Consider the following 16578-nt stretch of genomic DNA (forward strand, 5'->3'; position numbering starts at 1 on the left):
ATGACAAAACCCAACATCTTAGTGGCTGATTTACAGATCTTTTCAATATGAGCGTGAAATGTTAAGCGAATGTCGTACACAATTCCTAAGTCCTTGCAAGTCACCATGTGCTTCAGTGACGTATCTTTCATTTTGTAATTAAAATATATGGTCTTGTGTGCCCTTGTAAAGCACATAACTGAACATTTTTGGAAGTTGAACCCAAGTTTGTTATCAATACTCCAGTCATTAATTGCATCGATATCTTTCTGGAGCTTTCTACAGTCTTCTATCGATCTTATTCTCAGAAAGAGTTTGATATCATCGGCGAAAAGTAGAAAACGGACGAATTTAATCTTTCCCTGAATATTGTTTATAAAAATTAAAAACAATAGGGGTCCTAAATTGGATCCCTGCGGCACACCAGAATTTGTAGGATATGCATTAGAGTTGAACTCACCATAGGACACGAATAAAGCAATACCTTGCAAAAGCGTATTTAAACAAAATTAATTAATCAACGCCATCTGTGAACACGTAGAATACAACGAGCGTTGCGTTTAACCTTAAAACAGTTTTCTATTTTAAAACACACATAGGTCACGTGGTGCGATCGGATTCCATATCGCAGGAAACATCAATGTTTATTGTTCAGCGTAGCGTAAATAACACAGTACATTATTTATTTGTCGCGCCGAGATGGCGTCACTTTAGTTTATAGTTGCTAATATTCTTTACCTGGCCTAGAGGACAGACTAAATATATTTATATCTGTTTGTTTTTTTTCAATTCCACTATCAATAATTATGTTTTTGCATATACAGGATTTTCCAATAAGAGGTGTTATTTTGAATAGCCCGATATTTCGGTAGGTGTTACTTTTGAAGCTGTCATTTTTTGATATTTGACAAGTAGAAACTACGCCATTAATAAAAATAGAACGATACATGCTTCAACAATGCATTTAAATTATTAAAATTCACTGGAGTGAATCAAATGCAAATCATCTTGACTAATGAGGCCCATTTCCACCTCGGAGGCTTCGTCAACAAGCAAAATTGTCGCATTTAGGGCTCGGAAAATCCAAGAGTTATTGTTGAAAAGCCTCTTTATCCTCAACGCGTGACTGTTTGGTGCGGTTTATGGTCCGGCGGAGTCATTGGACCTTACTTTTTCGAAAATGAGGCTGGAGCAACAGTTACGGTGAATGGATTGCGCTATCGAGAGATGATTAATGATTTTTTATAGCCAGAATTGGATGGTATTGATCTGGACAACGTTTACTTTCAACAAGACAGCGCTACGTGCCACACAAACAACGAAACCATTAATCTTTTACGATTGAATATCAAAATAACACCTCTTATTGGAAAACCCTGTAGATAACATAAATATCTTATGAGAAAACTTCGCTGGATTATGCAACTCAGTAAATATGTAATTTAGTATAAAATATGTATATTGAACTATTAGTTTCCCAAAAGTAAAATAAAAAAGAACATTTTGGTTTTTGGAATTTTACAGGGATTAAGAGACGCACCTGACAATTGATTCCTGACCTTATTTGGCGTAGAGATTGTAATTAAATTTCTCAAATCCTCACATGTTGTCACTCATTCTAACCTAACCTAAACCAACCTTTAGTATGTACCAAATTATTGTCTATTTTTGATTTATTATGTTTTCTAGTGACAAAAAGATCAAAGAGATCAAAGAGTCATCAGGACTCCAGCCAGCTGAAGTCGAAGCTAGATTATAATATTATAATTAGAGAAGAAAAAGAAGGATTTTAGGCAATAGCTGACTATTTTTTGTTGGCCTTTGCCCGAGATTACCTGAATAACCAAAAGTTCGAATATTTCTATGTTTATAAAAGCCATGCCACAAATTGTTTTCAAATTTTTTTGACAGGGAGCAAAGTGGCTTGATTAACTAACAATATTTTTGTCGTAGTCAACTGTCAAAGTATCGCCAAATTACCGACAGTGTTGATTAAAAAGCCTTTATCGTGTCAGTGTTGCATTTTTGTGCTGAGAGGACATCCCCAACCAATTACTAATCAGAGTAGACATTGAGCAAACGGGCACAACTAACTAACAATACTTTAGTCGATGTCATCTGTCAAAGTGTCGCCAAATTACGGACAGTGTTGATTAAGACATTGAGCAAACGGGCACAACTAACTAACAATACTTTAGTCGATGTCATGTGTCAAAGTGTCGCCAAATTACGGACAGTGTTGATTAAGACATTGAGCAAACGGGCACAACTAACTAACAATACTTTAGTCGATGTCATGTGTCAAAGTGTCGCCAAATTACGGACAGTGTTGATTAAGACATTGAGCAAACGGGCACAACTAACTAACAATACTTTAGTCGGTGTCATCTGTCAAAGTGTCGCCAAATTACGGACAGTGTTGATTAAGACATTGAGCAAACGGGCACAACTAACTAACAATACTTTAGTCGGTGTCATCTGTCAAAGTGTCGCCAAATTACCGACAGTGTTGATTAAGACATTGAGCAAACGGGCACAACTAACTAACAATACTTTAGTCGAAGTCAACTGTCAAAGCGTTGCCAAATTACCAACAGTGTTGATTAAAAAGCCTTTATCGTGTCAGTGTTGCATTTTGGTGCTGAGAGCACCTCCCCAACCAATTACTAATCAGAGTAGACATTGAGCAAACGGACACAATTAACAAACAATACTTTAGTCGATATCAACTGTCAAAATGTCGCCAAATTACCGACAGTGTTGATTAAGACATTGAGCAAACGGGCACAACTAACTAACAATACTTTAGTCGAAGTCAACTGTCAAAGCGTCGCCAAATTACCAACAGTGTTGATTAAAAAGCCTTTATCGTGTCAGTGTTGCATTTTGGTGCTGAGAGGATCTCCCCAACTAATTACTAATCAGAGTAGACATTGAGCAAACGGACACAATTAACTAACAATACTTTAGTCGATATCAACTGTCAAAGTGTCGCCAAATTACCGACAGTGTTGATTAAGACATTGAGCAAACGGGCACAACTAACTAACAATACTTTAGTCGAAGTCAACTGTCAAAGCGTTGCCAAATTACCAACAGTGTTGATTAAAAAGCCTTTATCGTGTCAGTGTTGCATTTTGGTGCTGAGAGCACCTCCCCAACCAATTACTAATCAGAGTAGACATTGAGCAAACGGACACAATTAACTAACAATACTTTAGTCGATATCAACTGTCAAAATGTCGCCAAATTACCGACAGTGTTGATTAAAAAGCCTTTATCGTGTCAGTGTTGCATTTTGGTGCTGAGAGGATCTCCCCAATCAATTACTAATCAGAGTAGACATTGAGCAAACGGACACAATTAACTAACAATACTTTAGTCGATATCAACTGTCAAAGTGTCGCCAAATTACCGACAGTGTTGATTAAGACATTGAGCAAACGGGCACAACTAACTAACAATACTTTAGTCGAAGCCAAATGTCAAAGCGTCGCCAAATTACCAACAGTGTTTATTAAAAAGCCTTTATCGTGTCAGTGTTGCATTTTGGTGCTGAGAGGACCTCCCCAACCAATTACCATCAGAGTAGACGGAGCAAATGGGCGCAATCAACTAACAATATTTTAGTCGATGTCAATTGTCAAAATGTCGCCAAATTACCGATATTTTTTACTAAAAAATTACCGACATTGTTGATTCAAAAGCCTTTATCGTGTCAGTGTTGAATTTTGGTGCTGGGAGGACCTGCCCAACCAATTACCCATCAGAGTAGACAGTGAGCAAACTAGCACAATTTACTAACAATATTTTAGTCGATGTCAACTGTCAAAGTGTCGCCAAATTACCGATATTTTTTATTAAAAAAAAAATATTGTGTAAATGTTATAATTCTTTTGAGACGCCTTTATTTGTTCATCCACTGCAGGTAGTACCCATTTCTGCAGTGGTGATACTCCCGACTACAGAGATAAGTATATCGACAGTAAACATTGACAAAACCATCGTGCAACCTCAGGAACGTTAATTGTTCAAATACATCACTACCACAAATTTAATTAATTATTTTTTATTATTGAAACTAAGCCGCCCCTGACAAATTGAACTGGTTGAAAAATATTGTGGAACTCGAGTTTTAATATTATTGCAAAATGTTTTCTTCCACTTTGAGTATTGTCCAGACTTCACCAATACCGGTTTATTGGAGTGAATTAAGGATTATTATAATATTAACGAACTTAATATAACAATAAAGAATTCGTGAAAAATAAGAAAAAAATATTTTGCGATGAGATGAAGTCAATGTTGCAATTTTTATATCTTGATATTATGTACACGGAGAAAAATGTGTGCTTATTTATTAAAAATCTTTTTAAATTTATGGTAGGTAATCCAGTTAAAAACGGGTTTGCATTCCTTTTCCTGATAAACTTTTAGTAAAATTCTTAACACGGAACACGTATTCACGCACCTGATTTTGACTTGATAATATACAATGACGAAATGCTGAAATATCAGGATTTTTATGAACACGTGTTCCGACATCGTGATAATACATTAGTATTTTGCTAAAAAACTATTAGGAAATCTATACATTCATTCGTTAAGGGCCTGAAATCCCGCTTTTAACCGCATTACTAATAATTTAAAGAGATTCTTAATAAATTTGCATTATTTGAAAACTGTTTTTCTTTTATTTTACTTGCTGTACGATAATGCAAATCGATAGACACCAAACGCTATGTAACATTCTGGAACGTCACATAAATATGGATATTATATAAATATAATTTTTAATTTTAAGAAATAAGAAATAGCACCAAATAATCGAAAACTATTATTTACTTGCGCCAGGATATGAACCCGAGGACTCCAAAATCGTGCTTGCTAAATCTAGCTTGAAATGTCTTTGGTAAATAGAACTGAACAGCAAGGTACTTCCCAAACCGTAGATGGTTAGTAGCCGAATGCACAAATGCTCCGGACTTCCACACAGGCGTCGTTGGATCAATCTCTTGCTAGTTACATGCATATGTCTTCCATCATTGCACAAGCAAAATTTTCCCGTAACAATGATGGAAGTAGGAGACAATCAAAAATAATGTTCGTCTTTCTTTGTTTAATAAATTAAGAGTGCAGATTTGAAGGAAATCTATTGTCCCAGATATAACGGTTTTGACAAAGGGCACCAATATTTTAATTGCGTTAGGCGCCGTTTTTTCTGATTCAACATACTAAAAAACACATTTATACTTTCGTAATATTATTTTCAAAATTCAAGAAAAAATGCTTAAGACTATTAGCCATCTAGCGTTTAAAAGACACAACAACAAAAAATATAGAGGCAAATAATTGAAATAATTAAATATAATGCATGTACATTTAGTATAAAAATAGTTTCAATAGATTTAAAAATCATCCTTTGTTCAGTCACAATTAATTAAAATCAAAAATAATTTTATAAATAACGAATAAGTAAATATTTTCTAAATAAATTAAAAATATCATTGTTATTTTTCAGCTTTTAGAAGCTTTACTAGTGACATCTATGAAAGAACATTGCAAGCTTCTTCTCATGAATAATTCATTTTATCGACTAAGCGGAGAACTTTACCATAGTTATATTATTGGACCATAGATGTCCGATTTTAAAACATGTTTTTCAATTATTTTGTAAAAGATTTACAATTAATTTACTACAAAGGCATACAAAATGTTTTCGTAATAATATAGTCTCTTTTATTTATAAAATCTTAACAACATAGAAAACAGTATCATTTAAAAAAAATGATTCGTAAGAATTTTTTTCAAACTCAACATGGAAAATCCAGATTAATAAGAACACTAGTAAAAAGAGCTTATTCAAGACAAGAGAAAAAACACGTAATTCGAAATTTGGTATGAACCTTTTTGTGACTTCACATAACCTCAATTGAATAATCCCACCTGGATAAAGTCAACCAATTCGAATCAAGCATTTTTGATCCGACATTTCAATGTACAAAATGACGTAACTCTACTGATTTATATAAACGATTTAATTCTTTATGGATATTTAAAATAAAGAATATTTTTACTTGAAGAAAAAAGGTGAATTTTTATTTTGTAAAAAGTTGTAAGTCAATTTGTAGGTGTTTAGAAAAAGAGGTTTTATTGTAGTGTTCTTTTGGGTGGAAATTGCTTGTATTTTTTTAATTATCTTGCATAATAACTTAATCGTAGTGACGTTGCTCGCAGGGAGTGTCTTTGTTTGCCATTATGGGCGTAACGATATGAAATGATGCAAACGACATTGAACCTAAAGAGTTATAGTTTGTATGGAATGTGGAAGCGAATTTGCTTGTCAAAAACGTGCATAAATTCACATAACTTTTGAAATCAACTTCCCGCCAAATATGGGGTTTAGAAATTATGAATTATTATTTCTTTTTGATCATTTGTGATATTTTTAAGATTATATTCATTTTATGAATGTAAATTAATTAATACAAAATTAACTTTAAATTAAATAAGGTGCGGTATTTTAGAAACACGTTCCAAAGTGATAATTAATTACTCGCAGTATCGTATATGCTAAATATCTAATTTAGCAGCCACCTCTGACTGTAGCCCCAAAATAATTTTAAGAACATCCTTGACTTGACTGTGCAGAAACGGGCTGTCCGTTTCATAAATCCCCCCAAACGGATTGCAATCTTTAGAAAACAGTCAGGTGGGAATGCTGTCCTTGTTCTCCCGGTATTTCAACGGAAGATGCTCAGAGGAACTAGCGTCATTGATCCCTTCGGCAAAAGTAACATTTGTACACGGTTGAAATTTATCACACGCATGGGGAAAATGAGAATTGTTAATTTATTAAAAATTCCTTAAATTATTGGTAATCCGGTTAAAAATGGAATACCAGGCCGTTTCCTGATAAAATTTTAGTAAATTCCTATTACATCGTAACACGTGTTCATGCACCTGCATTTGCCTTGATAATATGCCATGACAAAATGCTTAAATTTCAATATTTATAGAACACGTGTTCCGACATCGTGATAAAAGTACATTCGTAGCTTACTAAAAGCTTAGTAGGAAACCTATTAATTCATTCGATAAGGGCCTGCAATCCCGTTTTTAACCGGATTACGAATAATTTCATGAGATTGTTAATAAATCTGAAATCTTCAATAAAGTTTTCTCCGTGTGAGAACGGGTCGTTATTACGAATCGTTCTTGAGTTCAATTGCTCGGCTGTGCAAGGATTTTCTCCCTCTGTGTTTCCTTCCTCCTACAACAGTCTTGGTTCACTCTTTCCTCTCCTCACAGCATCCCCAAATTATTTTCCTCACGGCCTCTTGTGTAGTTTGTAATGTAAAAAACACTAACAAAAAATTTTACAAGCATTTAGCATCTAATCTAGTCGTTGCTTGAAATGGCTTTAACCGTGTTTTAGTGACCAAATCTGAATAACCAGGCACTTCCGAACCTTCTCCTTTCACATATGTTTCCCTCTCCAATCTTCCTTCAGCCTCACAGCATACCCGAATTGGGAATGCCATATGCCATACTGGCTCCGGGCCTTTGGGACTGTCGAGCCATTGTTCTGTTTTGTCAGTGTTCTGTTTTGTTACTGTTCTGTTTTATCGCTGTTTTGTTTTGTCATGGAACCGAATACAAAAAGTTTGGCATGTCTCCCAAAATTGCACTTATGCGAAAGATAGTTATCAATAACGCTTAATCCCTGGAACACCTTCATTAATTAACTTACCTGATTAATACACTAACACCTGTTGTCTGGGTGCATCTGTCTTTAGCATCTTAAATATCTCAAACGGGATGTCCGTTTTGGCACAGAGTCAAGTGTCTTATTAAGGTGTCAGAGGCTCCAGACCCGAGGTGACTACCAAACTTAGCAGTAAAGTGCACTTACAAGTAGGAGTGCTAGTGAACTTCGTGCTGGCACTGTTGTTGGACGTGGTGGACTCTCTCGCTGCAGCAGCTGGTCCAGTGTCTTCACCATCTAGGATTCTTGCTGCAGAGTCTCCATCTTCTATCTTCGCGTCACCTGTTCCTGTACTTCATTTTACTTAACTTAACTTCACTTTATTTTTGTAATATTTATATTTTTTGTATAACTGTAAATCGCCCCTGAGGTGATATCTCACAAAAGCAGCGCTATAAAAATTGTACAATAAATAAAAATAAAATAAATAGTCATGGCACTAAATTTGGTTAAACACGGCACGGTAAATTGAATTCTTTCTTGAGTTCGATGATATCAAGAACAGTGTAACAGAAGGCTATATCGAATAAGACAGGGTTGTGTGGTGGTCCATCCTCTCTGCCTACCCCTATGTGGAAAGCATGATGATTAGTCTAATAATCTAAAGATTCTACATTCATTCTACCACAGAAGACTATTTTAACAAACGGATTGCAATCTTTAGCACTAGCGTTAGGTGGGAATGGGAATTAGGTATTACAAAAATATAAATATTACAAAAATAAAGTGAAGTTAAGAAGTAAAATGAAGTACAGGAACAGGTGACACGAAGATAGAAGATGGAGACTTTGCAGCAATAATCCTAGGTGGTGAAGAGACTGGACCAGGTGCTGCAGCGAGAAAGTCCACCGAGTCCACCAACAGTGCCAGCACGAGGTTCGTCATCCGTCCAGGTATGTGTCTGCTGCTAATAAAACGCTGACACAATATCACAATACACAATATCCAGATACCAGACCTTGGCAGCACCGCTGTGACGTTCGACGAAGATAGAAGATGGAGACTCTGCAGCAAGAATCCTAGGTGATGAAGAAATTGGTCCAGCTGCTGCAGTGAAAGAGTCCACCGCGTCCACCAACAGTGCCGGCATGAGGTTCGTCATCCGTCCAGGTATGTGTCTGCTGCTAATAAATCGCTGACACCTCACATAGATAAGAGAACCTGGCAGAACTGCTGTGACTGACTTCCTGGTGATTGTTGAAGTGGTGCATTCTGCCCGCAATAACAGGCGACGGTCGAGATAATAAATTACCCTGGGCTTAGCGAAACAATTATACCTGTATCTCAATGGAAGGTGCTCCGAGGAACTAGCGTCATTGATCCCCTCGGCACCGGTGCATAGTCGCCTACCAACATTTTTACACGGTTGACATTTGTCAAATGAGAACGGGTCGTTTCAACAAGTCGGCTGTGGATTTGCCAACCACTGTGTTTCCTTTCTCCTACAACAAGGGTCTATTCAAGACCCAGATTAATTCCTTCATGACCTCCAAAAGACCCTCCATACAGCATTTCTAAAAATGACATACTACGCCCTGAGGGAAATAATTTTCTTCAGGGCCTCCTGTATCGAGTTAATGTATTAAAAAAATCTATCCCAATCGGGAATGCCTTCGTCACTGGCTCTGGACACTCGCTGTGCGGTATTCACTTTTTAAATAATTACAGGCTTCCGGAAATTTTAATTGTTTAACAAACAATTAAAATTTAAAAAACGGGGTTTAAAAACGGGAGCGCCCGTTTTTAAACCCTTGACTCTGTGCAAAAACGGGCGGTCCGTTTGATAGATTCCCCAATCTTAACAAACGGACTGCAATCTTTAGAGCATAGGCGTCAGGTAGGTATGCTGTCCTCGTTCTATCGGTATTACAATGGAAGATGCTCTGAGGAACTAGCGTCATTGATCCCTTCGGCACCGGTGCGTAGTCGGGATACACGCCAAACGCGCGCCCAACATTTGTACGCGGTTGACATTTGACACATGAGAACGGGTCGCTTCTACAAATCGTTCTTAAGTTCAACAGCTCGGCTGTGGAACGAACTGCCGGCCTCTGTGTTTCCTCCCTCCTACAACATGGGACTCTTCAAGACCCATGTTCACTCCTTCCTCTCCACATAAAGACCCTCCACACAGCATCCCCAAAGATGACATAGGCCCTGAGGGAAATTATTTTCTTCAGGGCCTATGTCATGGAGTTAATATAAAAAAAATATAAATAAAATAAACATTGAAATCCCGCTGGATTTCTTCAGAACATAATATGTCCATAGCGGGACGCCAGAAAACTAGAGAATAAGAGGTGGAAGAATAATTATTTATTGAACCACCATCGATACCATTGGAAATCTGCAGTCTAGAGCAATCCAAAGTTCTCCAAAACTGTCCAAATTGGTCCAAAGTTGTAAATGTGTCCAAAGTTATCCAAAGCTATCAAACAGCTATCCCAAATGTTCAAAGTTATTTAGTCGAAATTTGTCCAAAGTTAGGAAAAGCTATCAAACAGTTATCCCAAATTTCCAAAGTTGTCAAAATCTGTCCAAAGTTATCCAAAGCTATCTAACAGCTATCCCAAATGTCTATAGTTGTCAAAATCTGTCCAAAGTTATCCAAAGCTGTCCAAAGCTATCAAACAAAATGAAGGCCTCAGCACGGGTAAGCTACCCAGTGAGGCCAACATTACTGGAAAACTTTGAAATGTAAAAAAAATATTGTACCAAATAAAAAAAAAAAAAAAACAGCTATCCCAAATGTCCAAAGATGGACGTCAGAAAGCTAGAGAATAAGAGGTGGAAGAATAATTATTTATTGAACCACCATCGATACCATTAGAAATATGCTGTATAGAGCAATCCAAAGTTCTCCAAAACTGTCCGAATTGGTCCAAAGTTGTCAAAATCTGTCCAAAGCTATCAAACAGGTATCCCAAATGTCCAAAGTTGTCAAAATCTGTCCAAAGTTATCCAAAGCTATCAAACAGCTATCCCAAATGTCCAAAGTTGTCAAAATCTGTCCAAAGTTATCCAAAGCTATCAAACAGCTATCCCAAATGTACAAAGTTGTCAAAATCTGTCCAAAGTTATCCAAATCTATCAAACAGCTATCCCAAATGTCCAAAGTTGTAAAAATCTGTCCAAAGTTATCCAAAGCTATCAAACAGCTATCCCAAAAGTCCAAAGTTGGACGCCAGGACGGTTGGAGTGACAACCATATTACGAAATCGAAATAATCATTCATACTATTTACTAGCATAGACAGAAAATGTTGAAACCATTGCGTCGACAATGTATTTCGGAATTTGCTGACCACACACAATTCCCAGAATCACATCATTCCTAGAATGGCATTTTGTCACGTTTGGAAATTTACTATAATTGCACCTGGCTCTTGTAAATGCTTTATCACAAGTCTTTATTATCACGTATCACGTCTAAGACAGATATCGAACGGGATATAAAAGTTGCCAGGGGAGAGCCCTGAGGTATTCCCTAATCTTCTGTGTGGAAAGATGGTTAACTTTAGAAACAGTGGGCTCTCTTGGCTGGTCGCCATTGTGCTCTTCCAGGTAATTTAGGTTTAAAAAATCATTTATTTGTTTGAAATGTATCAACTGCTCGAGAAGAATCTACCAATATGTTAATGTAGTTATTCAAGTATATTCAAATATGTATGTTGTTTCAGGGTGCCCATTCGGCCTGCGTTCCTTACCAATCTCCGTGTGAGTGCGACCTGCCTCCATCATGCTATCCGCAGCCAGCACCTTGCAACATACCCCCGCCGTGTCACCCGCAGCCTGCTCCATGCAATCCACCACCTCCACCATGCAACCCTCAGCCTGCTCCATGCAACCCGCACCCAGCTCCATGCAATACACCACCTCCACCATGCAACCCTCAGCCTGCTCCATGCAATCCACCACATCCACCATGCAACCCTCAGCCTGCTCCATGCAACCCGCACCCAGCTCCATGCAATCCACCACCTCCACCATGCAACCCTCAGCCTGCTCCATGCAATCCACCACCTCCACCATGCAACCCTCAGCCTGCTCCATGCAACCCGCACCCAGCTCCATGCAATCCACCACCTCCACCATGTAACCCCCAGCCGGCTCCATGCAACCCTCAGCCGGTTCCATGCAACCCACAACCAGCTCCATGCAACCCGCAACCAGCTCCATGCAACCCGCAACCAGCTCCATGCAATCCACCACCTCCACCATGTAACCCCCAGCCGGCTCCATGCAACCCTCAGCCTGTTCCATGCAACCCACAACCAGCTCCATGCAACCCGCAACCAGCTCCATGCAACCCGCAACCAGCTCCATGCAATCCACCACCTCCACCATGTAACCCCCAGCCGGCTCCATGCAACCCTCAGCATGTTCCATGCAACCCACAACCAGCTCCATGCAACCCGCAACCAGCTCCATGCAACCCGCAACCAGCTCCATGCAATCCACCACCTCCACCATGTAACCCCCAGCCTACTCCATGCAACCCCCAGCCTATTCCATGCAACCCACAACCAGCTCCATGCAACCCGCAACCAGCTCCACGAAATCCGCAACCAGCTCCATGCAACCCGCAACCAGCTCCATGCAACCCGCAATCAGCTCCCTGCAATCCACCACCTTCACCATGTAACTCCCAGCCTGCTCCATGCCATGCACCACCTCCCCCATCCAATTGCCAGCCATGCGGTTCTTTGCCAGCACCGTGCATTCCATGTGCTTTTTAAAATACTTACTACCTGAATAATACCTATTAACTTCGGTTTATATGTATCTAATTACATTTAGGTTTATTCCGTATAATTTTGGTAAGGTACAATATGATCAATATCGGTTTTATCAAATTATCTCTTGCATATAGTTCATAGGTACTTCTAAACTCTTGTGAAAATCATCAAATCAAATATAATAACTATGAAAGAAGAACATAATTCAATTATTAAAGTTTCATTTAAAATAAAAATGTTTTTGTTTTGGAGTAGGTCTGACAATCTTTGATCGTAAAAGGGTTCCCATCTGAAACTTGACCAAGGGCTAAGGTCAAGTTTGTTTAGCGTCCTTAGTTCATTTTATTTATTTTTATGTCTGCTTTCTTGTGAGCTTTCAGTAGAAAGCATAATAAACGAGTGTTATATATTTCGCACCGAGTTCGAGAATACTTTTAATCCCGATCTTTTGTCTGATATTCTCAACTGAACCATTTATCTTCCTGGACTGACTCGAAGGTTCAGAGTTACAAAAGTAACAGATATGAAATTTCCAGGATTTAATGAAGTTACAAGATACATGAGCAGAGTAATCAACATCAAACTTCCTGATAACAAAATATTGCTATTTATTTTTTGGAATAACTTAGTGAGTAAAACCTTAAATTGTAATATTTAATTATTGAAGATAATATTAGCGATTCCTAAACGAAAATTTGAAACAGAAAAATTAGAAAAAGATACGATCACATCTAGGACTCGAACCCAGGACCCCTGACTTTGCCAGGTCCCCGCTCTACCGACTGAACTAATGGAATCCTATCTCCTTCGGTCATATTTAACTGTATCATACTTCGAATGAGAACTACCATCATTGTCTTCATTTTTAAAATGTGCGGCCAACCGGCCCGCCACGCAGAAGGTGGGCCGACGCACCCGCCACCAAGATCTGGGCAAACCTTAACCCATGACAATGCATAACCCATGCAATAACCCAGACTGATATTATGAAAGACGACACTACCAGCATAAAAAAAATCATTTTCGACCTGGACAACTCTACCAATTCTCTTGACCTGAAAGTTTACAGAATCGGGAAAAGGGATACTAATAAACCGAGGGGTACACCCCTCGGTTTTAACTCAGGGAACTCGACTTTTACAAAAGTCGAGTTCCCTGAGTCTAAATGGCTGAAAATCCTACTCGGCAAAAAAACACTCGCTGAAGAATAACATCCGCATGTACCCTGATCAATCAGTTGCTCAAAGGAACTATCTAAATAATTTACGAATCGAACTAAAAAATAGGCAATCATCGGGTGAGCAAGACATTACAATCAAGTACATTAATAATCATCCAACAATTGTAAAATTAAATCCAAAAAACTGACCCACAAACTAATAATATATTATCAAAATGTAAGAGGACCGAGAACGAAACTTCACTAACTAAAATGTACATTACCAACGATGAATTACGAAATTTATGCTCTTACTGAAACATGGCTAAATGCTGGCATAAAAGATCAAGAACTGGGGTTTTTAGATCATTTCATTTACAGAAACGACAGATGTCAAAATTCCAGCAATAAAACAAGAGGTGGCGGCGTACTATTGTCAGTATCAACCAAACTGAATTCTAAAAAACTGAAATGCCTGCACAAACATCTTGAACAAGTGTTTGTAATGGTTTCCTTAAAAAATGAAAAACTTATAATCGGTTGCACATATATACCACCATCCTCCGGCCTGCAAACATATAAGGAGCACCACCTTGAAGTTGAAACTATGCGAAGAAAATTTCCTGATGCTACATTTATTCTGATGGGTGACTACAACCTCCCAAATATCGTATGGGACATTGAGAACATCGCATCCTCGAGTCCGGACAACATCAATCATGGCTTCCATGAAATTATAGAAATGTCGAACTTTTTAAATCTGCATCAGAAAAACCATGTGTACAACATCAATTCTCGTCTTCTCGATCTTGTCTTTACAAATTCTTCTAGTGTTAATGTGTATGCCTCTGATGAAATGATTGTTTCCATTTGATAAATACCACTCCCCTCTAATAATCAATTACCTCAATACTTATGTTAAGGTAATTGACCCCACGATTGTCAAGCGTAATTTTGAAAAAGCAGATTACCCAAAGATTATAGAATTTGTATCTACTTATAATTGGGCTTATGATCTCGCTTGTAAAAGCTCATGTTTAAATGAGGCCTTAGAATACTTTTACAGTGTAATTTATCAAGCAATCGATAGATTTGTACCCCTACAAAAATATTACACTTCTAAATTCCCTAAATGGTTCGATTCTGAACTAATTAATCTAACGTACGATAAAAAAATTGCCCACAAACGTTATAAAATAAATAGAACGTTAGATAATTATATCGCATTCTCCATTCTGCGTAAAGATTGTACTAGGAAATCGAAAGTATGTTTCAAGAAATACACCAACAATGTTGAAAATTCTATTAAACAAATATTAATAAATTTTGGAATTACGCTAACTCCTTTCGGAAAAATAACTCTAACTTTCCCGGTACAATGTTTTATGGGAAAAAAGTGGGTCATGACAAAAACGATATTGTAAATTTATTTCCAGATTTCTTCAAGAGTTGAAGACAATGACAACATATTATCTGATAAACCCCTGTTGAAGACAATGACAACATATTATCTGATAAACCCCAATTTACCGAAAGCTCACTCAACTTGCATAACATCCATGTGGTAGTAAATGATGTTGTGACTTTTATCAAACAGCTGGATACCAGGTCGAATTCGGGGCCAGATATGATTCCCTCAATATTACTTCAAAACTGTATTCATGTTCTAGCTCTTCCTATTACTATAATTTTCAATTTATCCTTATCTACAGGTTGTTTTCCTGAAATTTGGAAAAGTAGCTTTATAACACCTATTTTTAAAAAAGGAGATAAATGTCAAATTGAAAATTATAGACCCATATGTATTATGTCATCACTACCTAAACTTTTAGAAAAGATTATTTTAAGTAAAATCATGCATCAAATTAAACCAATTAGTTAGAAGTCAGGTTGAATACAATGCAACCATTTGGTGTCCTCATTTCAACTCTCATTGTTTACAAATTGAAAAAATTCAAAATAAATTTTTACGTTTTATTAATTTCAAAATTGGTATTCCTATTATTATTATTTTTTTTTTTTTTCTTACAAAGATTATTTTTTTTACATAATTGAAATTTTTTTTTTTACATAATTGAAATCAATTATGTCAATTTACGCAGTAAACTTATCGAAATTATCTGAAAGGCGAAAAATATTTGATCTTCTTTTATTATATAAAATTGTTCATTCAAGGTTAGACTGCCCTGACACTATAAACTTGCTATCTTTACATATACCTCCAAAATATACTAGACGGAATATTTTATTCTACAACAATAACTTCGCTACGAATTCTGTGTTAGAAAGAATACATAGGTTGGGCAATGAACTAAGTGATGTCGCTGACATATTTAATTTAAACTTCAATACATTTAAAGCCAAATTAGTCCACCACTTTTTAAATGTAAATAATGTATGAGAAATCATTATATTTTATTTCGATTTTCTATTGTTTGTTTTATACTATTGCTAAAATTGTAATTTTTATGTATTAAAAGCCCAATAGGGCGTCAATAAATAAATAAATAAATATCTGAAAACAATACAACACCTCATTACACTGCATACACTGTCATTACATTCATAACACATTATTAGTCCATGAATGTCTCGTTATTCCCTATCAACACTGTACTCTAACCATTATCACAAAGTAAAGTAAATCATAAATAATGTGTAAACTTACCAGAGAGATGTCGAAAAACAACTTCAGTAATTCAAGTATAACTGCAAGGAAGAACTAACACTATTCCTACCACGGGTACTGGGGTACCCTGGAACACCTGTGGACGCGACTGCACTTGCCGGGCGGTAACGGTTTGCTGACGTACCTACGCGCCAATTATCGAGAGTAGCTTAGCTACAACGATTTTTGCAATAGTGCAATATTGTTAAAATTGTTGATATTTTAAACACCAGGGGGGTACTCCAGTACCCCAGGTAGGGGGTAAG

Source organism: Hesperophylax consimilis, chromosome 29 (genome assembly GCF_061612785.1).
Source record: "Hesperophylax consimilis isolate HC1 chromosome 29, BYU_Hcon_1.0, whole genome shotgun sequence".
In the NCBI taxonomy this organism is placed as follows: Eukaryota; Metazoa; Arthropoda; class Insecta; order Trichoptera; family Limnephilidae; genus Hesperophylax; species Hesperophylax consimilis.